At 43.3% G+C, this 27,825-nt stretch overlaps 1 long non-coding RNA gene across 1 annotated transcript in view; it reads left to right on the top strand.

Moving 5' to 3' along the window:
- The window catches only part of LOC120937122, a 39,046-nt gene extending 11,599 nt beyond the window's left edge, over positions 1–27,447 (top strand). Inside the window, exons 2-3 of the long non-coding RNA XR_005748677.1 lie at positions 21,568–21,603; positions 27,387–27,447. This is a non-coding gene — a long non-coding RNA (uncharacterized LOC120937122). The remainder of the gene's footprint in view (positions 1–21,567; positions 21,604–27,386) is intronic.
- Positions 27,448–27,825: the final 378 nt, after the last annotated feature.

Genomic DNA, 27,825 nt, shown 5'->3' on the forward strand with positions numbered 1-27,825 from the left:
TAGTCGGGTAGTATGATGCCTGTGTACTCTGTCCACTATTATACTTGTGTATTAATATTTACTGTCTATGTATTGTTTCCATTGGCAATTGTTGGTGTTATGTATGTAACATTTTTACTCTACGCATGTAAACAATTTTACTTGAATAAATTATATACTATACAATTACTATTTTTTTTACTGGCGGAAACGTTACCCTTTTCATTTAATGTCCCGGGGCGAATCCTTTTGTTTTGACTTTATGTAACAGGGATGAAAGTGTGTCACTAGGGACACCAGACCTTTCCTCTTTCTTCGTATATATATACTGTATGTCACTTTGCCCAGCTGTGCCATTCTGCTGGTCTGGAAATGGTTAAAAAAAATGGCCCCAAAAATCCATACCAGACCCTTATCCAAGCAGGCAACCTGGCAGGCTGCAGGAAAAGAGGGGGGACAAGAGAGCGCCGTACCAGGCCACATGCCCTCAACATGGAGGATGTCCCTATGTTGATGGGGAGAAGGACCTCATCCCCACAACCCTTGCCTGGTGGTTGTGGAGGTCTGCGGGCGGGGGGCTTATCGGAATCTGGAAGCCCCCTTTAACAAAGGGGAACTCCAGATCCCACCCCATGTGAATTGATAAAGGGTGCCCCTACCATTTCACAAAAAAGTGTCAATGTTAAAAACCACAGGAGAGAAAAAGTAAAAAAAAAGGTTCCAACAATGTAATCTCGAGCGATATACGGAAAAAAACGCTGCTACAAATGATACCACCTCCATAGGAGGCGCCGGGCCGAATGACGCTCTCCCGGTGTGACAGCTCTTTTATACCTGAAGGCGGGGCCACCATCACGTGCACGGGTCATCCCGCCCCCTCTCTTACGCAAGGAGAAAGTCCGGGGTTACCCAATGATGTGTATGGGTGACCACGCAGGTTTCCTGTGACGTGTCAGAGGGGGCAAGGTCACCCGTACATGTCAATGGGTAACCCCGGCCTTTCTCCTTGAATCAGAGGTGGGGCGGGGTCACCCGTGCACGTGACGGGTGGCCCCCACCCTCAGTTTTAAAAGAGCAATCACATCGGGAGAGTGTCATTCGGCCGGGCGTGTCCTGTGGAGGCGGTATCGTTCGTAGTATCTTTTTTTCTGTATCGCTCAAGACTGGATTATATCATTGGAACCTTTTCTTTTCTTTTTTTTTTATAAAAGACTTTTCCCAAACTGTTTCCTGTGGTTTTGAACATTTTGACACATTTTTTTTGAAATGGTAGTGGTACAATGTACCCCGTTACCAATTCACATAGGGGGGGTGCCGGAATATGGAGTTTCCCTTTGTCAAAGGGAGCTTCCAGATTCCGATAAGCCCCCCGCGCGCAGACCCCCAAAACCACCGGGCAAGGGTTGTGGCGACGAGGCCCTTGTCTCCATCAACATGGGGACATCCTCCCCATTTTGAGGGCATGTGGCTTTGTACGGTTCAGCAGGGGGCGCTCTCTCATCCCCCCTCTTTTCCTGTGGCCTTCCAGGTTGCATGCTTGTATAAGGGCCTGGTATGGATTTTTGGGGGAACCCCACGACATGCTGTTTTGTTTCAATTACTTTTTTCTGTATTGCCGGGACCCGACCATTCATTATAGCCGCGAGTACTTTTAAATGCCTTTTTTTCCTTTAGAAATGTCATTTTGTGCAGGGACTTTTCTAAGCATGGGAAACATGCGCTACTTTACACGCATACTATAGACACCCCCAGGTATGAAATTTAAAGGAATATTTCACTTTTATTGTTTGCTCATCCCTAGTCCTTAGGGAACTCAGTCAAGTAGTTGTCAGACCATTGTTCTTAATTTTTACTGACAGTCTACTGACTGGAATGGTACCAGCTGATTGGAGAAAAGCCAATGTAGCTCCAATATTTAACCACTTAAGGACCTTGCCTGTTTTTCAGACTTGGTGTTTACAAGATTAAAACAGTTTGTTTTGCTCGAAAATTACATAGACCCCCCCAAACATTATATATTTTTTCTAACACCCTAGAGAATAAAATGGCGGTCATTGCAATACTTTTTGTCACACCGTATTTGTGCAGCTGTCTTACAAGCGCACTTTTTTTGGAAAAAATTCACTTTTTTGAATTAAAAAATAAGACAACAGTAAAGTTAGCCCATTTTTTTTATGTTGTGAAAGATAATGTTACGCCGAGTAAAATGATACCCAACATGTCACGCTTCAAAATTGCGCCTGCTGGTGGAATGGCGTCAAACGTTTACCCATAAAAATATTCATAGGTGACGTTTAAAAGATTCTATAGGTTGCATCTTTTGAGTTACAGAGGACGTCTAGGGCTATAATTATTGCTCTCACTCTAACGATCGCGGAAATACCTCACTTGTGCGGTTTGAACACCGTTTTCATATGCGGGCGCTCCTCACGTATGCATTCGCTTCTGCGCGCGAGCTCGTAGGGATGGGGCGCTTTAGAAAAAAAAATTGTTTTTCTTATTTATTTTATTAATTTTTACACAGTTTTTTTTTTTTAAATGGTCACTTTTATTCCTATTACAAGGAATAGAAAAAAAGCATGACCGGTCCTCTTAAATATGAGATTTGGGGTCAAAAAGACCTCAGATCTCATAGACTAAAATGCAATAAAAAATTACAACAGGAAAATATGCCTTTAAGAAGCATGGGCGGAAGTCACGTTTTGATGTCGCTTCCGCCCTGCTATGCTATAGAGATGGGTGGGGGCCATCTTGCCCTCAATCGTATTCCAGCCATGAAGCATGAAGGACCCGATCACCTCCGCTGCTGCAGACGACTCCGGTAAGCGGCGGAGGGCACAGGAGAGCGGCGGGAGGGGGCCCCTCTTCTGTCACCGATAACGGTGATCTTGCGGTGAATCTGCTGCGGAGACCACCATTATCGCTAACAGGACCGCTCACAGGAAAGATGGATATCTCGGTTGTGGTAGCAGCTTCTGCCGTAACAGAGATATCCATCTTTAAAGTGCCAAAGTATATATACGTGAGCGAGTCCTTAAGTGTTTAAAAAAAGACCAAAATACATCCCTGTGAATTAAAGACCAGTTAGCCTAACATCAATAGTATGTAAGCTCTTGGAGGGGATAATAATGGTCTATATACAAGATTTTAGTAATGAAAACAGTATCGTTAGCAGTAATCAGCATGGATTCATGAAAAATTGTTCTTGCCAAACCAATCTATTAACATTCTATGGGGAGGTGAGCTGCCATCTAGATAAAGGAAGGCCCGTAGACGTGGTGTATCTGGATTTTTCAAAAACATTTGACAGTTTCCCATAAATGTTTACTGTACAAAGTAAGGCCTGTTGCCATGGATCATAGGGTAATTACATAGATTGAAAACTGGCTACAAGGGCAAGTTCAGAGGGTGGTGATAAATGGGGAGTACTTAGAATGGTCAGGGGTGGAAAGTGGGATCCCCCAGGATTCTGTCCTAGGACCAATACTATTTCATTTATTCGTAAACAACCTGGAGGATGGAATAAGCGGCTCAATCTCTGTATTTGCGGATGATACTAAGCTAAGCAGGGCAATAACTTCTCCGCAAGATGTGGAAACCATGCAAGAAGATCTGAACAAATGAACTTATTCTCTCTGGAGATTATTTACAAATACCATGCTGGTGACCCCACAATAACAATCTAGGGACTGATTGACTGCAGTATATTACATTTTATTGGTTCAGTAAATCTCTTTTTAATATATCACTTTTAATACCTTTAATTTTCTGGTAGTACAACATCACCTTTCTTTATGCTAAAGCTAAGTTTCTTGTATATATTGCTGTAATCAACACTGATGTGTTAGAAATAGACAGGAACAAATTAAAGTTGAAATTTAATTACAAGTCTATCTAGTACTAATTGGAACCTTAGAAAATGTTCACCCTTCTAATTCATTAATCAGCCTTGTGACTAGCATTAAATTAATAAATGGAATTAATAACCATATATTTAAATGGACAGTTTTGTATATTAGACAAGTTTTTTTGTGTAGTAACTCCAGTTCAAAATGGATTTTGACTATGTATTTTTGTTGTCCATAACTATTCTGGTAAATGTTTTGGTTGTAAACACTAAAGCCCTGTACACACGATCGGTTTGTCTGATGAAAACTAACTAATGGACCTTTTTCATCGGACAAACCGATCGTGTGTGGGCCCCATCGGTTTGTTTTTCATCAGTGAAAAAAATAGAACATGTTTTAAAATTTTCCTATGGAAAACTGATAGAAAAAAACGATCGTCTGTGTGGAACTTCATCGGAGAAAAATCCACGCATGCTCAGATACAAGTCGATGCATGCTCGGAAGCATTGAACTTAATTTTTCTCAGCACGTCGTAGTGTTTTACGTCACCGCGTTGGTCACAGTCAAATTTTTGACTGATGAAAGTCCGCTTCATCGAATATCCGACAAAAAAATCCATCGGATTAGATTCCATCAGATATCCTCTGGTGTGTACAGGGCATAAAGGGTGTATTTATAAAAAAATGAAAATATGAAGTACTGTACCTGTTGCCAAGAATGTGTTTCCAGCACGACAGCATCGCGCTGATTCTCGGCGACAGGGTGCCGACATCTCGCACTCCCTGGAATAGACAAAGCACATTCCAGCGAGCGCATCATAGAAGCAACGGGAGATCCGACTTGGATTCCCGCCAACTCTAGCTGCGGCGTTTGGTATGCATCCTGAGAAGGAACTCCACGCCAAATTTTAAATAAAAAACCGGCATGGGTTCCCCCACAGGAGCATACCAGGCCCTTAGGTCTGGTATGGGTTGTGGGGAGACCACCCCTACGCCGAAAAGCCGACGTGGGGGGTCCCCCACAATCCATACCAGACCCGTATCCAAAGCACGCTGCCTGGCCGGTCAGGAATGGGGGTGGGGACGAGCGAGCACCCCCCCTCCTGAGCCGTACCAGGCCGCATGCCCTCAACTTGGGGGGGGTTGGGTGCTCTGGGGAAGGGGGGAAAACTGCGGCCCCCCCCACCACAGAGCACCCTGTCCCCATGTTGATAAGGACAGGGCCTCTTCCCGACAACCCTAGCCGTTGGTTGTCGGGGTCTGCGGGCGGGGGGCTTATCGAAATCTGTGAGCCCCCTTAAATAAGGGGGCCCCCAGATACCGGCCCCCCACCCAGGGGAGCGATCGCGACGGAGCGGCTATAAACGAATAGCCGCGCCGTCGTCCCGGATCGCTCCTGAAGCCACGGGGACCGCCGCATGTATGGGGGGGGGTCCCAACCGGACCCCCGACCCACGTCAAGCAGGGCACGTATATATACGTACATGTGCCTGCCTGTGCCATTCTGCTGACGTATATGTACATGAGGCGGTCCTTAAGTGGTTAAAACAAAAAAAAAAATTGAAAACATGAAGAACCGAAGAACCTTCACCTAATGGGGTAGACTACCACCAAAGGAGTCAGATGTACTCTTATCATGTGTCAAGGACCTTTTAAATAAAGAAAGGTCAAACAGGCTGTTGGTTTATATCCCCATACAATATATGCATTCTTTCAAGCAACTTTTGAATGGATGTCTACTACTCCCTGTCATCGGGAGCAGTGATCAATGTTGTGTCACAGGTAGCCCAACCCCCACACAGTTAGAATCACTCTCTAGGACACACTTAACCTCTCCCTTGCCCCCTAGTGGTTAACCCCTTCCCTGGCAGTGTCATTTAAACAGTAATCAGTGCATTTTTATAGCACTGATCGCTGTATAAATGACAATGGTCCCAAAATCGCGTCAAAAGTGTCCGATGTGTCCTCCATAATGTCGCAGTCATGATAAAAAAAATTGCAGATCGCCATCATTACCAATAAAAAAAAATACTTTTTTTGTTTATAGTGCAAAAAATAAGAAACACAGAGGTGATCAAATACCACCAAAGAAATCTCTATTTGTGTGAAAAAAGGATGCCAATTTTGTTTGGGAGCCAATTGGCATCACCGCGCAATTGTCATTTAAACCAAATCGCAAAAAAGTGCTCTGGTCAGGAAGGGGGTAAATTCTTTTCCGGGGCAGAAGTGGTTAAAACATCCTCAGTCTAAAATCTACAGATATACAATGGTAAATGTTGATCTACTTCATCATGGGGTGCGTGTGACAATACAGATGCACAATTGAGAGACAGTTGTTACTCTGTAGCAGGAAGTGTTCTTCATGGCTAGTTCACCAGATATTATTTTAATAAAAGATGCAGATTTAAAAAGACTGAAAACAACTTTTGAAATTTAAATTAGACATTTGTGATCTTTGTGATTTTATTTTTTTCCATAATATAAAATTGTTTCTATATTTGCATGAATTTAGTAATTATCTTAAAGTTCACAATAACTAATGTAATACATGTTTTACAGTATGTTTCTAATACTTTTTTCACTTATTTGTGGGAAAAAATCTCATCTCTATTAGTGTGGTAGCTTTCACGTTTTGGAAACTTTCCAAGCCTTTTGTATAGCTACAGCTGGAAAGATTGAGCGTGGAAATAATAAGACATTGACAGCATGGGCAGCATAATCATAAAAGTCAGCCACAAGATAAGAGCTGCCTAAATCAAGGCTGTGTCAACAGTCTTCCACAATATCACACTAATTATTATTCTAATCAGTAGCAGTGAAGAAGTACTTTGAATGTAAAAGTATAAAATGCTAGAAAAAATTAATAACAACTTGAAACTACGATAATTTACCTAAGAATCTTAAGAAAGCTTTTCATCTTCCTTGCTTCCTCTAACAACAAATGCAGGGTCAGGCAAAAGGTTTTCTTTGCTCTTTACTCCCTAAATCAGAGACTTAAAAAAAAAGAAAAAAAATCAAATCTCTGTACATCATTAAATGTAGATTGAAGAAACCTAAGGGAGTTTCAGACGCTTACCCAGCAGAGAAGTGTCCTCCCTTTGTCCTTGCTGATAAATGTTCTTTGCTGTATTTATCTTTGTCAGGCCACTGTATCCCTGAACATTCATACACCTTTAAAGTGTAAACAAACTATGAGTGCTAGCAGGGCCACTTATGTACTACTTAATACCTTGGGGACTTAAAAAAAGGAAGCTTTATGAGAATTTTCTGACAGGATATTTGTAATGCCTTTGACAATCATAAACTTTACAGACATTAAACATTTTAGAAATCATTATGCCTATGCTACATGCAAAATCACGGAGACGAATAATATACAGTATTAAACGTAACGTAAACTTATATCTAGTATTTAAAGTGCTGACATATTAAAAAATGTTGCATTATAAATCATTTTTTTTAAGCTGAATTCTAAGAAAATAGCTAAATACACAAATGAAAAACCGTATATACTCAAGTATAAGCTGACCCAAATATATGCTGAGGCACCTAATTTTCCCCCCAAAAAATGGAAAACCTTATTAAATTGACTCGAGTATAAGCCTAGGGTATCCATCTGCATGCCTCACTGTGCCTCACTTTGCCTGTGTCCATGCCTCACTGTGTCCATGACTAGACTGACGTTTAACATGGGAGTCTATGGAAGGGGTGCAATGCTTTGAAAAATCGGTGCTCCCCAACTGTAGATCCCTTAGACAACAAACTTTGCACACTTGTAGAGAAAAAATGGAACTACATGTGTGCCAAGTTCCGGGTCCAAGGGACCTACTACCGGCTAGTAATAGGTCCCCAAAATCACAGGAGAAATGACTGTTTTAGGTGGGAGTCTATGGAAGGAGTGCCAGGCTTTGAAAAATCGGTGCTCCCCGGCCGTAGGTCTCCCAGACAACAAACTTTGCACACGTGTAGAGGAAGAATGGGGCTACATGTGTGCCAAGTGTCAAGGCTGGTACCAGGTCGCCAAAGTCCGGGAGATCAGGCACAAAAAGGTGACGTGAGTATAAACCGAGGGCGGCATTTGCAGCACAAAGAAATGTGCTGAAAAACTTGGCTTATACTCGAGTCTATACGGTACATGTAAGCAGGGCTTTTTTTCTGGCGGAACGCACCGGAAAGCAGTTTCGCCACCTTTGTCAGAGCATTAATTTCCCTCCTCTCCTCCTTGTTGTATAGCCTGCGCCCTGCCCTGCTGCCCACTGAGGGATCAAACGCGGGGGAACCTCCGCCAGAGCACTCCACCCGTAGCCTGTGTACCCCCGGATCCTCCTCCTCCTTCTACAGTATGTAACCTGCTGTGCACTGCCACTGCCCGGAGGGGATCAAATAGCTGCAGCACGTGAGAGCAGAAGGTGGAGTGTACTCCACGGCTCTACCCCGCCTCTCAGTGCTGTCCAGGAGATCGGTTTGGTACTGTGTGTCCCGCTATCTGATCGTGGATCAGGTAGGTAGCCAGGCGGTCCTCCTCACTAGCCTCCCTCATGTCATGTAAACTGGTATGTTACTATTGTGACTGTGAGCAAAATTCTGCTAATGTGGTGGTGCTGCAGACTGGGCTGGGTGGTCTGTGGATTGGGCTGGGTGGTCTGTGAACTGGACTGGCCTTGGTGGTCTCTTGGCTGGACTAAGCTAGGTGGTCTCTTTGCTAAGCTGGGCAATCTCTTGCTGGACCAAGCTGTCTCTTTGCTGGACTAAGCTGGGCGGTCTGTTTGGTAGACTGGGCTGGGCGGTCTGTTTGGTAGGCTGGGCTGTCTCTTTGGTGGACTGGGCTGGGTTGTCTCTTTGGTGGACTGGGCTGGGCTTGTCTCTTTGCTGGACTAAGCAGGGCTGTCTCTTTGCTGGACTAAGCAGGGCTATCTCTTTGCTTGACTAAGGTGGGCAGTCTCTTGCTGGACTAAGCTGGGCGGTCTGTTTGGTGGACTGGGATGGGCTGTCTCTTTTGTGGACTGGGCTGGGCTGTCTCTTTGCTGGACTAAGCAGGGCTGTCTCTTTGCTGGACTAAGCAGGGCTGTCTCTTTGCTGGACTAAGCAGGGCTGTCTCTTTGCTGGGCTAAGCAGGGCTGTCTCTTTGCTGGGCTAAGCAGGGCTGTTTCTTTGCTGGGCTGGGCTGTTTCTTTGCTGGGCTGGGCTGTTTCTTTGCTGGGCTGGGCTGTTTCTTTGCTGGGCTGGGCTGTTTCTTTGCTGGGCTGGGCTGTTTCTTTGCTGGGCTGGGCTGTTTCTTTGCTGGGCTGGGCTGTTTCTTTGCTGGGCTGGGCTGGACGGTCTCTTTGCTGGACTGGGCTGGACGGTCTCTTTGCTGGACTGGGCTGGACGGTCTCTTTGCTGGACTGGGCTGGACGGTCTCTTTGCTGGACTGGGCTGGACGGTCTCTTTGCTGGACTGGGCTGGACGGTCTCTTTGCTGGACTGGGCTGGACGGTCTCTTTGCTGGACTGGGCTGGACGGTCTCTTTGCTGGACTGGGCTGGACGGTCTCTTTGCTGGACTGGGCTGGACGGTCTCTTTGCTGGACTGGGCTGGACGGTCTCTTTGCTGGACTGGGCTGGACGGTCTCTTTGCTGGACTGGGCTGGACGGTCTCTTTGCTGGACTGGGCTGGACGGTCTCTTTGCTGGACTGGGCTGGACGGTCTCTTTGCTGGACTGGGCTGGACGGTCTCTTTGCTGGACTGGGCTGGACGGTCTCTTTGCTGGACTGGGCTGGACGGTCTCTTTGCTGGACTGGGCTGGACGGTCTCTTTGCTGGACTGGGCTGGGTGGTCTCTGCTCGACTGGGCTGTCTCTTTGCTAAACTGGGCTAAGCTTCTTCTAAAGGCATGGTTCTAGGGGATGGGCGGTTCTGCGGGGATGGGGCGTGGCCTAGGAGGGGGCGGGTGAGTTCCTGCATGTAAGAAAGCTGTTTTACCTGTCAAATGATTTATATTTTGGTCCATACAATCCAGAGAGTTACACAGTTCTGCCACACAGCATAGCCCTGTGTGGCAGGGCAGCAAACTTGTTTTTTTCTGGGCTGTAGTAAATTAAGACTAGTGGATCTTTTTTTTCCCTCAACCTGTAATTGGACATTGAAAGTAGAAGCAGTAGATGAATAAGCTCATTGCTCTGTCACTATGCTCTCTTTTGCTATCTTCATGTCCTTTGTTAGCTCACTAGTATGTGTTATTATGGCTATATTAGAGATTTTATAGCATAAATAAATGGAATAATAAATGTTAGTTGCCACATATTGTTTTTGAAGCTGAGCTTTATTCATATGTTAATATCCTGAGTGGACGTCATATGACGTCCTCAGGATATTGAGCCGCTGCGCGCCCCCGGGGGCGCGCATCGCGGCGATCGTTGTTGCAGGGTGTCAGTCTGACACCCCACAAAACCGATCTAGGTAAAAAGTCTCTCACGGAGACTCTTTACCACGTGATCAGCTGTGACCAATTACGGCTGATAACGATGTAAACAGGAAAAGCCGGTAATCCTCACTCGTGTCTGTCAGACGCGAGTAGAGGAGAGACGATCGGCTGCTCCTCTGACAGGGGGGGTTTGTGCTGATCGATTATCAGCACAGCCCCCCCGAAGATGCCCACTGGACCACCAGGGATGCCCACTGGACCACCAGGGATGCCACTAGACCACCAGGGATGCAAAACCAAAACACAGGTATGCCACCCTAGACCACCAGGGATGACAATGACACAAATAATGGATGCCAATCAGTGCCCACAATGAGAATCACTGATTGGCAGGCATTGTTTGGCACTGACTGGCATCCATTAGTACAACACATACGATAGTGCCACCTATCAGTGCTCATCTATGCCCATCCGTGCCACCTACCCGTGCCCATCCGTGCCACCTACCCGTGCCCATCCGTGCCACCTATCCGTGCCCATCCATGCCGCCTATCCGTGCCCATCTGTGCCGCTTATCCGTGCCGACTATCCATGCCCATCCATGCCGCCTATCCGTGCCGCCTATCAGTGCCCATCCGTGCCGCCCATCAGTGCCACATATTAGTGCCCATCAGTGCCCATCAATGCCACCACATCAGTGCCACCTCATCGGTGCCCATCAGTGCCGCCTTATTGGTGCCCATCAGTGCAGTACCATCAGTGCCCATCAGTGAAGGGGAAAACGTACTTATTTACAATGTTTTATAACAGAAACCAAAAAAGTTTTTTTTCTAAATTTTCGGTCATTTTTTATTTTTTTGTAGAAAATAAAAATCCCAGAGGTGATAAAATACCACCAAAATAAAGCTCTATTTGTGGGTACAAAATGATAAAAACTCAGTTTGGGTACAGTGTAGCATGACCGCGCAATTGTCATTCATAGTGCAACAGCACTGAAAGCTAAAAATTGGTCTGGGCGGGAAGGTGTATAAGTGCCCTGTATGGAAGTGGTTAAGTAACTAATTTGACTGGTTCATGGAGGCTAGTGGAACAGGAAGTAATATTTTCAGGAAATGGGGGGAGGGTAGAAAGGATGTAAACACATCCATGTGCTGACAATGAGACACTAGACTTGAGGACATTGGAAAAGAAAAGAAAAGCAATCTGAAAGTAGGCGTGTGGAGGGGGCTCCATAACAGTCAGGAAGGTCTGAACTAGAGCACTCAATTACAACACAAAAACTAAGAAGGAAAGTCTGTGAAGGAAGGAACTTCACCTATAGATGATGCTACTGCCCAATGTCCTGCAATCACTTGTAGAATAGAGCCTGGAGCCCTGGTTGCCTATGGAGATCACAAAGCTGCTGTAAATCAAGCAAAAGACATTTAGTGTATTCCTATTGTACACAGACCATTGTTCATACTCATTTACTAGGAATGTTAGGTAGATGTACATCTATTGACATCCTCTGAGAATCCTTCCTTCCTCCCAGGGCATGCATCAGGAGTGCTCTGTGTTAGCTGTGTCCTTCAGATACAGATGATCACATACCAGGATAAAGGGCCAATTACAGCAGCCCTTTACTATATTTTACTATACTTTACTATAGCTGTATCCAATCACAGTTGATCATAGTGTAAGCATGAGGAGAGCTGGTAAGCAGCAATCCAGAAAGGGGAAAGCTACACTAATAATCAGGGCACTAATCATCAGTGCCCTCATTATCAGTGCATCCCCATCAGTGCCCATCCCCATCAGTGCCCATCTATGATGCCTGTCAGTGCCAATTAGTGATGTCTGTTAGTGCCCATCAGTGCTGCCTATCAGTGCCCATTAGCGCTGCCTGTCAGTGCCCATCAGGAATGTCTTCTGTGCCCATCAGGAATGCCTTCTGGTGCCGCCCATCAGTGCTGCATATCAGTACAGCCTCATTGATGCCTCATCATCAGTGCCCTTCAGTGCTGCCTCATCAGTGCCCATCAGTGCAGCCTATCAGCTCCCATCAGTATACTCTCATAAGCGCACATCATTGAAGAAGAAAAATTACTTATTTACAAAATGTTATAAGAGAAACTAAGAAAAACAATGTTTTAGCAAAAAACAAACAAAAAAAAAAACAGCTGTGATTAAATACTACCAAAAGAAAGCTCTATCTACCTCAAACAAAATGATAAAATTACCTTTGAGTACAGTAGTGCATGTTGTCATACAAAATGCGACAGCACTGAAAGCTGAAAACTGCCATGGGCAGGAAGGGGTGAAAGTGCCATGTAGGCAAGTGGTAAAAGGTAGAAGCAAGTTTCTGGGAATGGTAGATTTAGTCACAGGAGTTTATAGATAATCATAAAATGGGATACATTACTAAAGAGTGCCTTGCTGTAAAGAATGACCAGGATCAGGCCAGTGTCCTCAGGACAACATGAAGAGAGATGCAGATGTGTTCTCTTAGCTGGAAATGTATGCCTTTCTGGGAGAATGTTATGAGGCAACACTGATTTTGCAGCAATTCCTTTATTTAAAAAAAAAAAAAGGTTCCAACGATGTTATCCAGTTTAGAGAAATACGGGGAAAAAAACCCACTATGAACGATACCGCCTCCATAGGAGGCGCCCGGCCAAATGACGCTCTCCCAGTGTGACAGCTCTTTTATTGCTAAGGGGGGTGCCACCCATCACAGAGACCACCAGATCCCGTCCCCCTATGTGAATTGGTAACAGGTACATTGTACCCCTACCATTTCACCCAAAAAAGTGTCCAAAACTGTAAAAAAAGACAGGAGACACTTCGGGACAAGTCCTTTATTAAAGAATAAAAATATAAAAAAGTCCAGCGATTAAAGGTGGCTTCCAGATTCCGATAAGCCCCCCACCCGCAGACCGCCACAACCACTGGGCAAGGGTTGTGGGGATGAGGCCCTTGTCCCCATCAACATGGTGACAAGGTGCTTTGGGGTGGAGGGCGCTCTCTCGTCCCCCCATTTTTCTTGCAGCCTGCCAGGTTGCGCACAGACCTGAAGGGTCTGGTATGGATTTTGAGGGGGGCTCCTATGCCATTTAAAAAAAAATGGCGCAGGGTTCTCCTTAATATACATACCAGACCTGAAGGGCCTGGTATGGAATTTGGGGGACCCCCACGCAATTTTTTTCTAAATTTTGGTTCTGGGTATATTCACACACATATATATATATATATATATATATATATATATATCCATACCAGACCCAAAGGGCCTGGTAATGGACTGGGGGGGACCCATGCCATTTTTTTAAATTTCATTTTTCTGTATTGCAGAGACCTGACAATTCATTATAGCCGCGAGTAGTTTTTAAATTACTTTTTTTCCTTTTAGAAATGTAATTTTGCTGTGGGACTGTTCTAAACACAGAAACAAATTGTCCAATTTACAGACATACTATAGACACCCCCCAGGCATGAATTTTAAAGGAATAGTTCACGTTTATTGTTTCACTAAAGGAAAAAAAGTCATTTAAAACTACTCGTGGCTGTAATGAATTGTCGGGTCTCGGCACAGACAAAAAGCTCCCAGAAAAAATGCAGTTTTTAAAACTTTTTTTGCATTGATACATGTCCCCTGGGACACTGTTTAAGACAAAACCATGCATATAAGCCTTTAAAATTAGCACTTTTGATTTTTCATGTTAATCTCCCATAGACTTTTAAACAGTGTTCTGCGACTTTCAGTTTACTGCGAACACCGCAAATTTTTCGCTATTTGGCAAACAGGCGAACACCCGATGTTCGAGTCGAACTTACATTCGACTCGAACATCGGGCTCATCCCTAATTTTATGTATTTTTTGTGAAAATATTGCTTTGGTAAACATTTGCCCAAATATCGTGGGGCCTTAGAAATCAGTTGCCCCTTCTTTTTTATTCTACTGGTCCTATGCTTTCAGAAAATATATGGGGCCAGATTCAGGTAGAATCGCCGCATCTCGGCGGCGGCGTAACGTATCTCATTTACGTTATGCCACCACAAGTTTTACGGGCAAGTGCTTGATTCACAAAGCACTTGCCTGTAAAAGTTGCGGCGGCGTAGCGTAAATCCTCCAGCGCAAGCCCGCCTAATTCAAATGATCCGGGTAGGGGGCGTGGTTCATTTAAATTAGGCACGTTCATGCACCGATCGTACTGCGCATGTGCCGTCCCTAAAATTTCCCAACGTGCATTGCGCTAAATGACGTCGCAAGGACGTCATTGGTTTCGACGTTAATGTAAATGGCGTCCAGCGCCATTCACGGACGACTTACGCAAACGACGTTAAATTTTCAAATTTCGACGCGGGAACGACGGCCATACTTAACATTGGCTACGCCACCTAGGGGGCAGCATTATCTTTACGCCGCATATCTCTTACGGAAACGGCGTAAATTTACTGCGACGGGCAAGCGTACGTTCCTGAATCGGCGTAACGACTCATTTGCATATTCTACGCTGACCGCAATGGAATCGCCACCTAACGGCCGGCCTAGAATTGCAGCCTAAGATCCGACGGTGTAAGTCACTTACACCTGTCGGATCTTAGGGAGATCTATGCGTAACCTGATTCTATGAATCAGGCGCATAGATACGACCGGCCGGACTCAGAGATACGCCGTCGTATCACGAGATACGCCGTCGTATCTTCTTTATGAATCCGACCCATGGTTTTCACAAATTCTGAATTCTGAATACTGTTAATGAAAATAGAAAACATTTAGATTTTTTGAGAAATTTGTATATTACAAATATTTGTTATGTATTAACTCAATACAGGTTAAGCTTTTATATTTAGCTGAAAATTTGTTGGAATTTTATAACATTAGCTGTGTTTTTATCTGCCAATATTGGTTTTCGTGTATTTTTAGGTTTTTATAAACCTTTGCGCAAATACCATGGGGCCTAAGAAATCAGTAGAACCTTATTTTTATTCTCAGAGGTCATGTTCTTTTTTTGTGTTTGTTCATTTTCCACCATTTTGCAAAAAGGCACAATTAATAATTAACAACTATTTGTACATTTTAAAGTCCATAGAGGTTAAGCTTTTTTTTTAAAAAAAAATTATTTATAGCAGGAAACCGGTCTACAAAGACCACAGTAACAAAATAATCAAAATAACATTGGCACAAGTAAAGTTACATATGCATGGATCACACAACATTGGAAATAGTGATGTAGGATGAAACCTACACCCCAAGGTGTAGTAATGTCCTTGAATAGATCTCTTCATGGTGATGGTCCATATGTGGACAGTGGCATGTCCATCTATCCATATTATTGTCTCATGTGTTCGAAAGAAATGAGCCAAAATATCGTAGCCCAGTTCCCATTCATTTTCCAAATATTTTTTTACCAGAAACAGAGAATAGAGATTATTAGAAAATGGGCAATGCCCTAAAGTGCAGAAGAAAATAGAAAAAAAGATAGGGGCAGATCCACAAAGAAATTACGCCGGCGTATCTATTGATACGCCGCGTAATTTCAAAGTTCCCGCGTCGTATCTTTGTTTTGTATCCACAAAACAAGATGCGACGGAATGAGGGATCGATCCGACAGGCGTACGTCTTAGTACGCCGTCGGATCGTAGGTGTATTTTTCCGCCGGCCGCTAGGTGGCGTTTCCGTCCAATTATGTCGAGTATGCAAAGATACTCTAGATACGGCGATCCACAAACATACGTCCGGCCGGCGCTTTTTTTTACGTCGTTTGCGTTCGGCTTTTTCCGGCGTATAGTTATAGCTGCTATAATGAGGCGTACTCAATGTTAAGTATGGCCGTCGTTCCCGCGTCCAATTTTGAATTTTTTACGTCGTTTGCATAAGTCGTTCGCGAATAGGGATTTTCATAGAATGATGTCACCGTCGTAAGCATTGGCTTGTTCCGGTTTAATTTCGAACATGCGCACTGGGATACCCCCACGGACGGCGCATGCGCAGTTAAAAAAAACGTCATTTATGTCGGGTCACGACGTATTTACATAAAACACGCCCCCATCACGATTTGAATTGTGCGCCCTTACGCCGCCAAAGGTACACTACGCCGCCGTAACTTACGGCGCTGATTCTTTGAGGATTCGAAAAAGAAAAAGTAAGTTATGGCGGCGTAGTGTATCTTAGATACGCTACGCCTGGCGGAATAATGCGCCGCTGACTGTGGATCTGGCCCATAGAGGGGATTTAACAGGTGGGGGAGGTGAGGGGAAAGGGGTGGGAGTTCACGAACATGGATCCAGGCGTCCGCCTAGTAGTTGCTGTTGCCTAAATGTGTATCATGCATGTTAGTATGGGGGGTCTTTGAAGTTGAGCGAAAAAAGATCAAGCTGTGAGATTAATGGATCACCTCCTCTGAGGATGTGTCCTTCGTCTGAATATTTAAAAACATTCCATATTTTCGACCTTTTGGAGTATGTTTCCTGCCTATCTTGACTAGTTAGGATTAGGGCCTCCATCTGAATAATGTCATCCACCTTTTTGAGCCACAAGTCAATGGTCGGCGGGTGTGGTGACTTCCAAGAGACACTATGTGACACTATGACTGGGTGACACTATGACAATACATTTTAAATACATCTTGAAATTTCCACAACAGCTCCTCCCTTTTTTGTCATATGCTCACACATGTCCCTCGATGAAACTTGATCTCCTTCTTACACCTGGAAATGAATCAGTCCTTACAGTCCATTTGAGTCCATAAAAAGGAAAACACCGCTTGACATGTAGACAATGGGGCATATCCACAAAAGAGATACGACGGAGTAACTGCTGTTACTCCATCGTATCCCTTGTCCTAACTATGGAACTGATCCACAGAATCAGTTTCCCATAGTTAGGACGAAGATCCGACAGGTGTAATTGAATTACACTGCCGGATCTTAGGATGCAGTACCGCATCCGCCGCTGGGGGCATTTCGCGTCGAAATGCTGCTTCGGGTATGCAAATTAGGACTTACGGCGATCCACGAAGCTATTACGCTTCGTTTTGTCGCCGTAAGTTTTAGTTTGCAAGTGCAAAATTAGGGCTGCTTTTACAAAGTGTAAACTGTTTACGCCATGTTAAAGCAGACCCTTCTTCCTCGCGCCGCGCTTTTTTTTCGATTTTTGCCGCCGTATCTTTTTTTTTTCCCGACGCAACTTTATTGACCCGTCGCGATCCACAAAGCCCGACGTAACGTAATTTCGCACTATGCCCGTCGGGAAAATGACGTCACGAGCATGCGCAGTACGGCCGGCGCGTGCCTCATTTAAATGGGATTCGCCCCCTGATGATGAGGAACGCCTTGCGCCGGCCCGATTTAAGTTACTCCACTCAAAATTTCTAGGTAAGTGCTTTGTGGATCGGGCACTTAGGTAGAAATTTTGCGGCGGTGTAACTTAAATCGGAATATTTAAGTTAAGCCTGTTTTTTGAGGATATGCCCCTCTGTTCTTCACGAGCATGACTTATAAGGAGGACACAACATGGTGAGCTGTAGTAATCGCAAATTGGTCTGGGATCCTCTGTCTTGTATGTGGGTCTGGATTCGGGGCGTCTCATCAAGGAAGACGTGGTTGTAACGGAACACCAAATGGGACAGGGGTTAACGCCGTTTAAGATATTCCATTCTGAACCCAAGACAGCTATCGACACTCCACAATCCGGTGAACACGACCCATACGAATTCCCCCAGTAATGGAACACAGCTCTGTTTGAGGTTCAAAATGAATAGAGTCTTTAATGAGAAAATCTGGCTCTTATATACAGTTAGTAACCAAAATGAACAATGACTCAACTCCACCCACAACATTATACAATTGTTCCTAACAAGCCCCCTCAATACAAATCTTTTAGTCAGACATTCTGACACCAACTCTGGCATAATTTACATAGCTAATTTACAGAGCTAATTAACTAATCATTTACCCAGATAAGGTGACTACGAGACATGACCCTTCAAGGTAGACATCACGGCTCCTCTAACCTGCCACACAATACCCATTTATCATCAACAGACCTTTAGACTGTCTGTTAACTTGCAATACACATTTATCACAGGACTCCTTCACGCAATACAGTGTCAATTAGCACACCACAATGAAAAGGACTTAGGAGCCATCCTACATTCATTTACATCACAGTAGCAGACGACATTAACACCTAACAGTCTGTGTTCCCACATTGAATGAGTCACTCTTTCAATTAACCTGTTGAGTTCAGAATCAACAACCTGTAAATAGTTCTTCCAGATCTCCTGGAATATATTGTGAATTACAGACCCATGTTAAAGCAATCCAAGATATGTCCATTATTTCCTGGTTTATACTTTGTAAGAGTTTCTGGATTCCACGGGCCTTCCTGTTACAGTGGTCATCTGCTCGGGCTCTGGTCACGCGTCCAATCAGGCAACAGGAGCACTCATCACGACATAGAAAAAAATAGAAATCAAAACGTCATGTGTATATATATTCTCACTTCCATTAACCATGATCTGCTGTAAAATAAAAATTAAATTCCCAAAATTTCCCAGACCCTTCAAAGGATTCCAAACCTTCACTTAGCTATTGCTCTGGCCTTGCCTTGCTGGGATCTAAAACTTATCCATATGGGCCTGAACTCTGTCACCAGTATCCTCGATCCAGGTATAACAATCTTTACTTATGAATTCCCAGAAACCCCCCCTGGACTGTGGGAAATTCCTTGTAGCTTCAACACTTAAATGAAACATCCCATCCTCAATGGATGAGAATCGTTCAATCATATCATAAGCTCAAGCCCCCCCCCCCCACCCACCTTGTACATGTAGGAAACCATGCCCAGACCTGGTCAGGGTTGGTTAACAATTCCCTTCTAGCTGTCCCTGTCATTCTTAATTTCTCTTGCGCCATCAGATCCTTTGCGATCGGCCGCGACATAAGATGCTGGGACAGCTTCACCATCACGCATGAACCTCTTGCATTGGGGGAATTACCTTATAAGCTGTAGATCTGCATAAACACCAAACTAAAATTATACACTTGTGGGCTACCTAGTTGTCCGGATACCCAAACCGACAAGAGGCAGAGCTATAAAAACGATAACCAATTTTCCCCTCTAGAAATGTATCGTCAAATTCCATTGACAAGTGTCTGTTTGGAGTCTTCACTAAACTGTCAAAAATCCTCATACCAATAATAACATCATAAATAGCATGTACCACTGTCATCGCTGGGGACTAAAGTTCGGTGGTGACTCAGAACAGACACCGCAATTGGTCCTGTTCACTTTCTTAGTTAGTCAGAGAATACACTTTAAATAATAACTTGGGATGCTTTTCATCGTTACCCTTGCTAAAATTTACTAAACAAAAAAATACAAATAAACGAAGATACTACTCAATTTTTTGGTGTGGTTGATGCGCTTCTTGCAGTGGCTGGCATGGTCTCATCCCTCAAGCTTCTTTCCACAACCCAGTCACCTGGTTGGAAAGAATGAAAACTGATTACCGTGTCAGGATCCAGGAGGGACTCCTGAACCCTGTCAAGTTCATGTTACCCACCCCATCAACTGAGAATGGAAGTGACAGCGGATGAGGATAGTACGACCCTGGTTTTAGTTGACCTCCAAACAAACCTCATGACAATAACCCAGACATCGGGACTGTGGTCACTGCATAACCTGTGCGTGGCTTACCATTGCCTGTAGTGGCTTACCATCGCCTGTAATACCTGGAACCATAGACAGGTTCTTAGCATCTGGGATGGGTACCTACTTCACCAGACTGCTGCTTGCCGATTCAAATTATATCAAAGAAAGACAGTCTTGGCACAAACTTGGTTAGAATTAGAAAGGTTAATGTTATTATTTTGAAAAACTGTCATTCTTACATTTATTTATCCCTCTGTAGCGCCTGGTTACTTTAAAGTACTGGTGCTATTTAAATTTAGAAAGGGGATCAGAGTGTAGTTAGCCTGATCCAAATTGTTATGTTCAAAACAGGGTCTCTGTCTCAGCTTGGCTGTGCTGTGGGCTCATTCGGTTGTACTGGGGTGTTCTTCCCACCCCAGTGCAGTAGATGGTAGCAGTGGAGTCAAGGTTTGGGTGCTCTTTCCCCAGCAGTCAGTCAGGAGGGTTGGGCCTCACTGTGCATGCTGGAGGAGGGTATTCATGGGGCAGATGCCATTGGTTCTGGGTCTTCTTCGTCCAGTGTGGCACCCACCTTTAAGGTGACCACATCACAGCGCCCCGGCGTTATGGCCTACCTGGCCGGGGTGTGCGTGTCACGTGGTGTTTCTGGCTCCGGGACCATGTTGGTCTGGAGCATTTGAGCAGCGAAGGGGACCCAGTGATTGACTGGGTTCCCACCTCTGAGGATCCCAAGAGGTATAGCTATACGGTGGGGAGTGTGTTTGAGGAGCGCCAATGAGAGGCTGGCAGTGCAAAAAGATTTTGACAAACCACTGGGGATCAAGGTAGCCGGACACTGAAGTACATGTGTACATGGATCACCTGTGAGTCGGTACCTGGGCGATGTTAAGAAGGAGATCCAGGCATAATTTACCTAAGGAGGATTGCCTCCGTAACTGCAATCAGAGAGGGCCTGTGGCAGAGGTGTCTCCCTGACATTCATTCTAAGTAGAGTTTGTGGCAGAGACTTTTCCTCAAAGGTTCAAGCAATACTCTGGCTGCCAGGTCAGTGAGAGAGGCCTGTCCAGGTACGCTATACCTACTCAAGCAGGAGTGGCGTAGAGAAGTGTTACACTTGGGAGCAGGACTGTTTCCCTATTGCTATGCCTGAATTTGCTATTCTCCTTCCTTCTTTCAACTCTACTTTCCTCACCACAAGTTATTTGTTTTTACCCGGCTGGGTAATAAAGAGCACAGCAAAAGACACTTGTTGTGGACATTCCTTTACTTCTGCTATATGCACCATTCACCCCTTGGAATTCGGAAGAGCCACAAGGTAAATGTGCCACCCAAAACAAACCAGCAGCTCTTCCGGGGGTAGTGCTACACCCCCCACGTTCTTCCTCATTACAGACTGAAGGAAGAAATGCGTGGTGCAGGAAAAAAGAAACAATGAAATAGCCCATGATACTTTAACCTCCTTAGACTTGTGTATTTATCCATGTGTACAGCTGTCTACATACATCTGCTCTCTATGTACAAACACTTCCAGAAACTCGTTGGACCTGAAAAATACTTATAAGCAAAAATCATTACTCTATCCTTCATATTTAACCTGCAAAGAATGGTAAACAAAAAATGAAATTACTGTACATTGGTAAATTGTCAATGACATTCTTTCAAAACAGATTTAAACAAAACCCTCTGTAACCCTTACTTTTCCAGTTCCTTCAAAAATACAACAGCTGCGACGCCGCAGAGGTAAGGTTGAACATATTCACATTACTACATACAAACATTCAGATACAAATGTGGGGGAGACACTTCATAGTTTCCAAAACCAAAACAGCCAGAATTCTACCTTCACTCGTTCAGCAATAGAAGAAAATACAATGGGAAAAACATGAGAGCAGCTTGGCATGAGAATTTTAAGCATAGTTCCTCCTATGGCATGTGCACTGTTGAAAAAAAAATGTATTTCATTCTATAATTTGCTTTTTTTGTAATTTTAAAATTGAAAATGTTCGAAAAAGCAAAAAAACTAATTTTCATAAATTTCCCATGTTCATATTTTTTTTAAATTTGCAAATGGAAGATTTCCGAAAAGCCGTCTTTTAGTTTTCTTTTTTCCCCAGGGCTATGCTATGCTATGCATACATTGGTTTGATAAACATTTGCCCAAAAACCGTAGGGTCTCAAAAATCTGTAGCACCTTCTTTTTATTCTAGAGGTCACGATCTTTCAGAAAATATATGGTTTTGGGGTTTTTCACAAATTCTGAAAGCTGTAAGGGAAAAATGAAAACCTTCCAATTTTTTGAGAAATTTGGATATTTACATTTTTGCGTACGTTCGATTTTTCACCATTTTGCAAAAAGGCGCAATGTAAAAATGATATATTTTTTGTTATTTATTAACTCTATACAGATTGAGCTTTTATATTTAGTAGGGATTTTGCATGAATTTTGTAAACTTTGCTGTGTTTTTATCTGCTAATAATGGTTTTAGTGTATTTTTTGCGAATATATTGGTTTGATAACTATTTGCGCAAATATGCAAAAAGGCGCAATGTAAAAATGACAAATATTTGTTATTTATTAACTCAATACAGGTTAATATTTTATATTTATCATCCAGAACCATGGATGTGCGTGTGTAAACACACAGATCCATGTCCTGTCAGAGGTGAGGAGACCGATATGTGTTCCCAGTACAGAGGAACACAGATCGGTCTCCTCCCCTTGTGAGTCCCCGCCCCTACAGTTAGAATCACTCCCAGGGAACATATTTAACCCCTTCAGCGACCCTAGTGTTAACCCCTTCCCTGCCAGTCACATTTACACAGTAATCAGTGCAGTTTTATAGCACTAATCGCTGTATAAATGTGAATGGTCCCAAAAACGTGTCAAAAGTGTCCGATATGTCAGTCGCAATGTCACGGTCACAATAAAAATCACAGATCGCTGCCATTACTAGTAAAAAAATTTAAATAAAAATCCCATAAAACTATCCCCTATTTTGTAGATGCTATAACTTTTGAGCAAACCAATCAAATACGCTTATTGCGATTTTGTTTTTCCAAAAATATGTAGAAGAATACATATTGGCCTAAACTGAGGAAAACATTTTATTTTATTAATTCCCGTATCACAAAAAATGCTATGGTCATTAAGGGGGTAAAACCTTCAGGGGCTGAAGTGGTTAAAATTGCTGTTCTCTTTTAACTGTTTTTTTTTTTTTCTTTGGTGATGTCCTCCAGGGCAGTACCCAGCCCAGGGGCGGATCCAGAGTCTTGCCTCGGGAGGGGCACTGCCAGAAAATACTTTTTTTTGTGGGCAATTTGTCGGGGCAATGACTGGTGTTGGTGCTTCAATCATCACGGCACCATGGTTGTTATGGTGTCAGGATGATTGAAGTGCATTATTTCTATTATTACATTGTAATATAAAATTAAATGGTTCAACTCACCATAATGCAGAATCAGTGAGAGCCCTGAGCGTGTCACTTTCCACCGTCACCTGCCACCAGATACAGATTGTCACTTGCCACACATTGCGGATTGTCACTTGCCACATTACCTGTCACATGTTGCGGATTGTCACTTGCCTGCTAAGGTGGTGTTTTGCTTGTTTCTTGCTGTCCCAGAGTCAGGCAGCAGAGAGATTATGTAATCTCTCTGTGTAACAACACTGGTGAACGGAGTGAACCACAACTGCGGTTAGCAAGGATTTCAATGCGCTTCTCTATGTGACAACTCAGTATTGGGCCGCAGGCGTCACTCCACACAAACAGGAGTTTGGGGGATCTCTACATCATCTCTCTGTCACATAAAGAAAGGCGTTGAGCTACTAAGGATGGACGCATTTCAACATACGACCAGAACTTAGCATTTAAAATTATATAATATACTTTAGAGATCAAGATTCCAATACACCTCTATATGCAAGTGATTATCAGTACCGGACCCCAGGAGTCACTCCACACAAACAGAAGTTAGGGGGTTCTCTACATCGTATCACTATGAGCATGTATTAGGTCACTAAGGGAGTTGGTATGAAATACCATCAACCCCTAGAATAGAAAAGTTAGAGCGAACATGTTCAACAATTAGGACAAGGCCTAGAAGAGATTTGCACTTATGTCAAGCTCGTAGTAAATAGGAGTTGTAGTGACAACCAGTAGTTGCGTATGAGAGGCAATATATCTCAGGTAATAGTAGTTGCATATAAGAGGCAATATAGCTCAGATAATTATAGTTGCATATAGGACGCAATATAGCTCAGATAATTATAGTTGCATATAGGAGGTGAATATTGCACAGGTAATAAAAGTTGCACATTAGAGGTAAATATAGCTCAGGTAATTTGTGGGTAGCTGACCCTTTAAGGTATTCCTTAGCAAACAGTCCTTAGCACAGCAGTGTATCCCAAATAGTATGTTGATATCCACAAGGAATATTAAGTAACAACAAATGTATTAACATAAGCAGCAGATCTTCCTATAGCACTACAAGTGATACAATAGCTAATTATCCGTTTGCAGGCTTCAGTGTAGGAAAATAGGGATTCCGTGCTGTAGGGTGTTCAGCAAGAAGGCCTCAAAGGTTGTCCCCAGCAATGGGTCTGTGTTGCGGTAGGTGCAACAGCACCAAAGTAGTAGTTGTCTGGAGCGGTGTTGCAGCATAGGGAGCGATGGCACCGGTATCTGTAGCGTGGCCGAGCTACGGCTGACAATAATAGAAGGGTGTGCAGGAGGCACACCGCTCTGTTTAAAGGATAGGGCCAGCTGTAATGCATAAGCACTAATTCAAAAAGGAGCGGGGGAACGCATGGGGCGCCACACGATGACATTATCGCACGGTCGCTGTAATGCGTTCCAGGGTGGAACGCATTATAGAAAGTAACAGGCGCGCAAAGCTCCTGTTACACTCTGCTGCCCACGCTGCATGCACAGTGAGGGCGGAAAATACTGCCCGCCCCCTGCTAGCTGATTGGCCAGCTGCACGCTCACACGGAACCTGCTTTCTCACTCTCACACACACACTAAGCCACCCAGCAAACCGGCCCGCCCACAAACGGCACTGACCGCCGCAAAACGTGCTGAAAATGCCTTGCCTATTACTCTATAAAAGTGCCATTACTGATTTCTAAGATTTAGCTCCCTTTGATTTGAAATGAAAAATAAAACAATTGCTTTACTGCCATCAGCTGTTTACATTTAGGCAAGGAATTTAATCCTGTAGTTTTTAAAGTGTTTTGGAGATAATAATTTAAAGTATGCTCCCTCTTTTTGAGGGGAATCTGGCAGGTGTGTTGCAGTTGTTATTATTGAGATTATTGAGATGTATGGCTCTTCTCTCAGTGTAGAATTATTTTAAGTAGATACCGGCAGAAAAACACAGAAAACACTGTGGTACCCTTCTTTAATAATTTGATTGTTCCTCTGAGGCTTAGATTCTGTAGGAGCCTCCTGGAATTATAGCTGGTTAGCCATCATGTCTTTATACATCCTGGAAGTCAATGACGGTTGGCAAACACAATATTTAGTTTAATCCGCGGACCAGTTTCAGCGGACAGATCCGATCATGTGTACAGGCTAGCGGACAGATTTCCAGCGGACAAATGTTTCTTAGCACGCTAAGAAACATGTCAGCTGGAAAGCTGTCCGTCGGACATGTCCGCTGGTTAGTACGTCTAACCAGCGGACCGAAATCCTGCGCATGCGTCGAATTGATTCGACGCATGCGTGGAAGCATTAAACTTGCGCGATAGAGAACGTCGGTGTCGTCTACGTCACCGCGTTCTCTGTCCACGGGGATTTCGGTTTGATGGTGTGTACAGCCATCAGACCGAAATCTCCCAGCGGACATGTTCGATGAAAACGGTCCGCGGACCGTTTTCATCGGACATGTCCGCTCGTCTGTACGAGGCCTTAGATTTCCGAATTCAGGTTTAACTAAGCTGCTTTTCGCAAACAAAGTGATCTATTCATTTTCCTTTTAAAGCTAACATTCAGGAATGCAGGCACTCTGTGAGTAATGTCCAAAGAGGTGCATGACATCTCCTGGACTTTTCTCTAATAATTACATCTGCCAGGTTTAGGGCTCTGCCAAGGTTAAATTCTGGTCTGCGAGAGCAGAGAAGCACACAGATCAGTTATGCTCACCCCTCTCCTCCATTTATTTATTTATGTATTACAGGTATTTATGTAGTGCCAACAATTTTATGCAATACTTTACAAATATACAGTAGCTTGAAAAAGTATTCATACCCCTTGAAATTTTCCATATATTGTCATGTTACAACCAAAACAGTACATGTATTTTATTGGGATTGTATGTGATAGACCAGCACAAAGTGGCACATAATTGTAAAGTGGAAGGAAAATTATACATGGTTTTAACATTTTTTTTTTTACAAATAAATATCTGAAAAGTTTGGCGTGCATTTGTATTCAGCCTCCCTGTACAATACTTTGTAGAACCATCTTTCGCTTCTACCAGCTTTGCACATCTAGAGGATGAATTTTTTGCCCATTCTTCTTTGCAAAATAGCTAAAACTCAGATTGGATTGAGAGCATCTGTGCACAGCAATTCTCAAGTCTTGCCACTGATTCTCGATTGGATTTAGGTCTGGACTTTGACTGGGCCATTCTAACACATGAATATACTTTGATCTAAACCATTCCATTGTAGCTCTGGCTGTATGTTTAGGGTCGTTGTCCTGCTGGAAGGGGAACCTCTGCCCCAGTCTCAAGTTCATGTTTTTGGTTGTAACATGACAAAATATGGAAAAGTTCAAGGGGTATAAATACTTATTCAAGGCACTGTATTGTAAATTCACATCAATCCCTGCCCTCAAATAACTTAAAACCTAAGGTCCCTAACTCACATTCATACATACACATTCTAGGGCCAATTTAGATGGGAACCCATTCACAGAAGCCTTTTTATTTTTTAAATGAATTAACATAATAACATAATGAAAGACTTCTGTGATTGGGCAGGAAAATAATACATATGTTGTATTTTCCTGCTATTAACCTATTATGGCACTTAAGTACAAATTGTACTTTTGGCTGAAGTATATTATATATGGATACATAATGCAAAAATGACAATGGTCTTTGCTTTTTGTTTTATTATTCTATAAAATACATATTTTAACTCACTTTGACAAAATAGTAAAGTATCAGCATGACTGAAAATCAATCCTTTCCCCATGTACAGATCATTCCATCTTATTTAATAATTGATGCTAGTTATATCAGCATGTTTTAAATCCTCAACTGATAAGAAATAATTAAGTTAGCAGCAATCAGAGTGATATGTAATGTCTCAATCAGTAAGAATTTTAAAGAAGGGAGAAGCAGAATAAAATTATATAAAAATAGCCCCTGAAGATTCCCTTTTACTTCTGAATATCTAACTCAATGTCATATTTAGACAGATGCAAAAGTAACCAGTGTTGTTCTGTGAATTGTTGTAATAAGTAGCTTCTGGCAACATAATGAAGTCTCTCTGGGTTCTCATCTTTCTCCTTCAGCACACTCCATGAAGATAAGAACCTATAAGCATTTCGGCTGGTTTACGTCTTGTGACTATTTCATACCACAACGTATACATCTAAAATCTTTCTATACTATTATAGAATATTTGGATCTCTGTTTCAATATGTTTATTAAAGTTTTCCATTTAAAGAGCAAAGACCATAACAGGCACATTAGCATTGATCAATTATAGGTAATAGTCAATGCAATGCAGGCGGAGTCTACAACAATGCGTGATAAGAGAATTGCTCTCCCCTATTTTTTCCTTTAGTTATCACCACCTATTGCTAGGTTCGGATTAAATTACTAATGCTCAATGAGTAACACCTCTATTTAAATACAAAAAAAGTGCTAAAATTCTTCTCATGGGTGATATAAGTGCACTCCACAAAAACATAGACCTATATGCAACTTGCGTAAGTCTATCTATACCTT

The sequence above is a fragment of the Rana temporaria genome, chromosome 4 (genome assembly GCF_905171775.1).
Source record: "Rana temporaria chromosome 4, aRanTem1.1, whole genome shotgun sequence".
Classification (NCBI taxonomy): domain Eukaryota; kingdom Metazoa; phylum Chordata; class Amphibia; order Anura; family Ranidae; genus Rana; species Rana temporaria.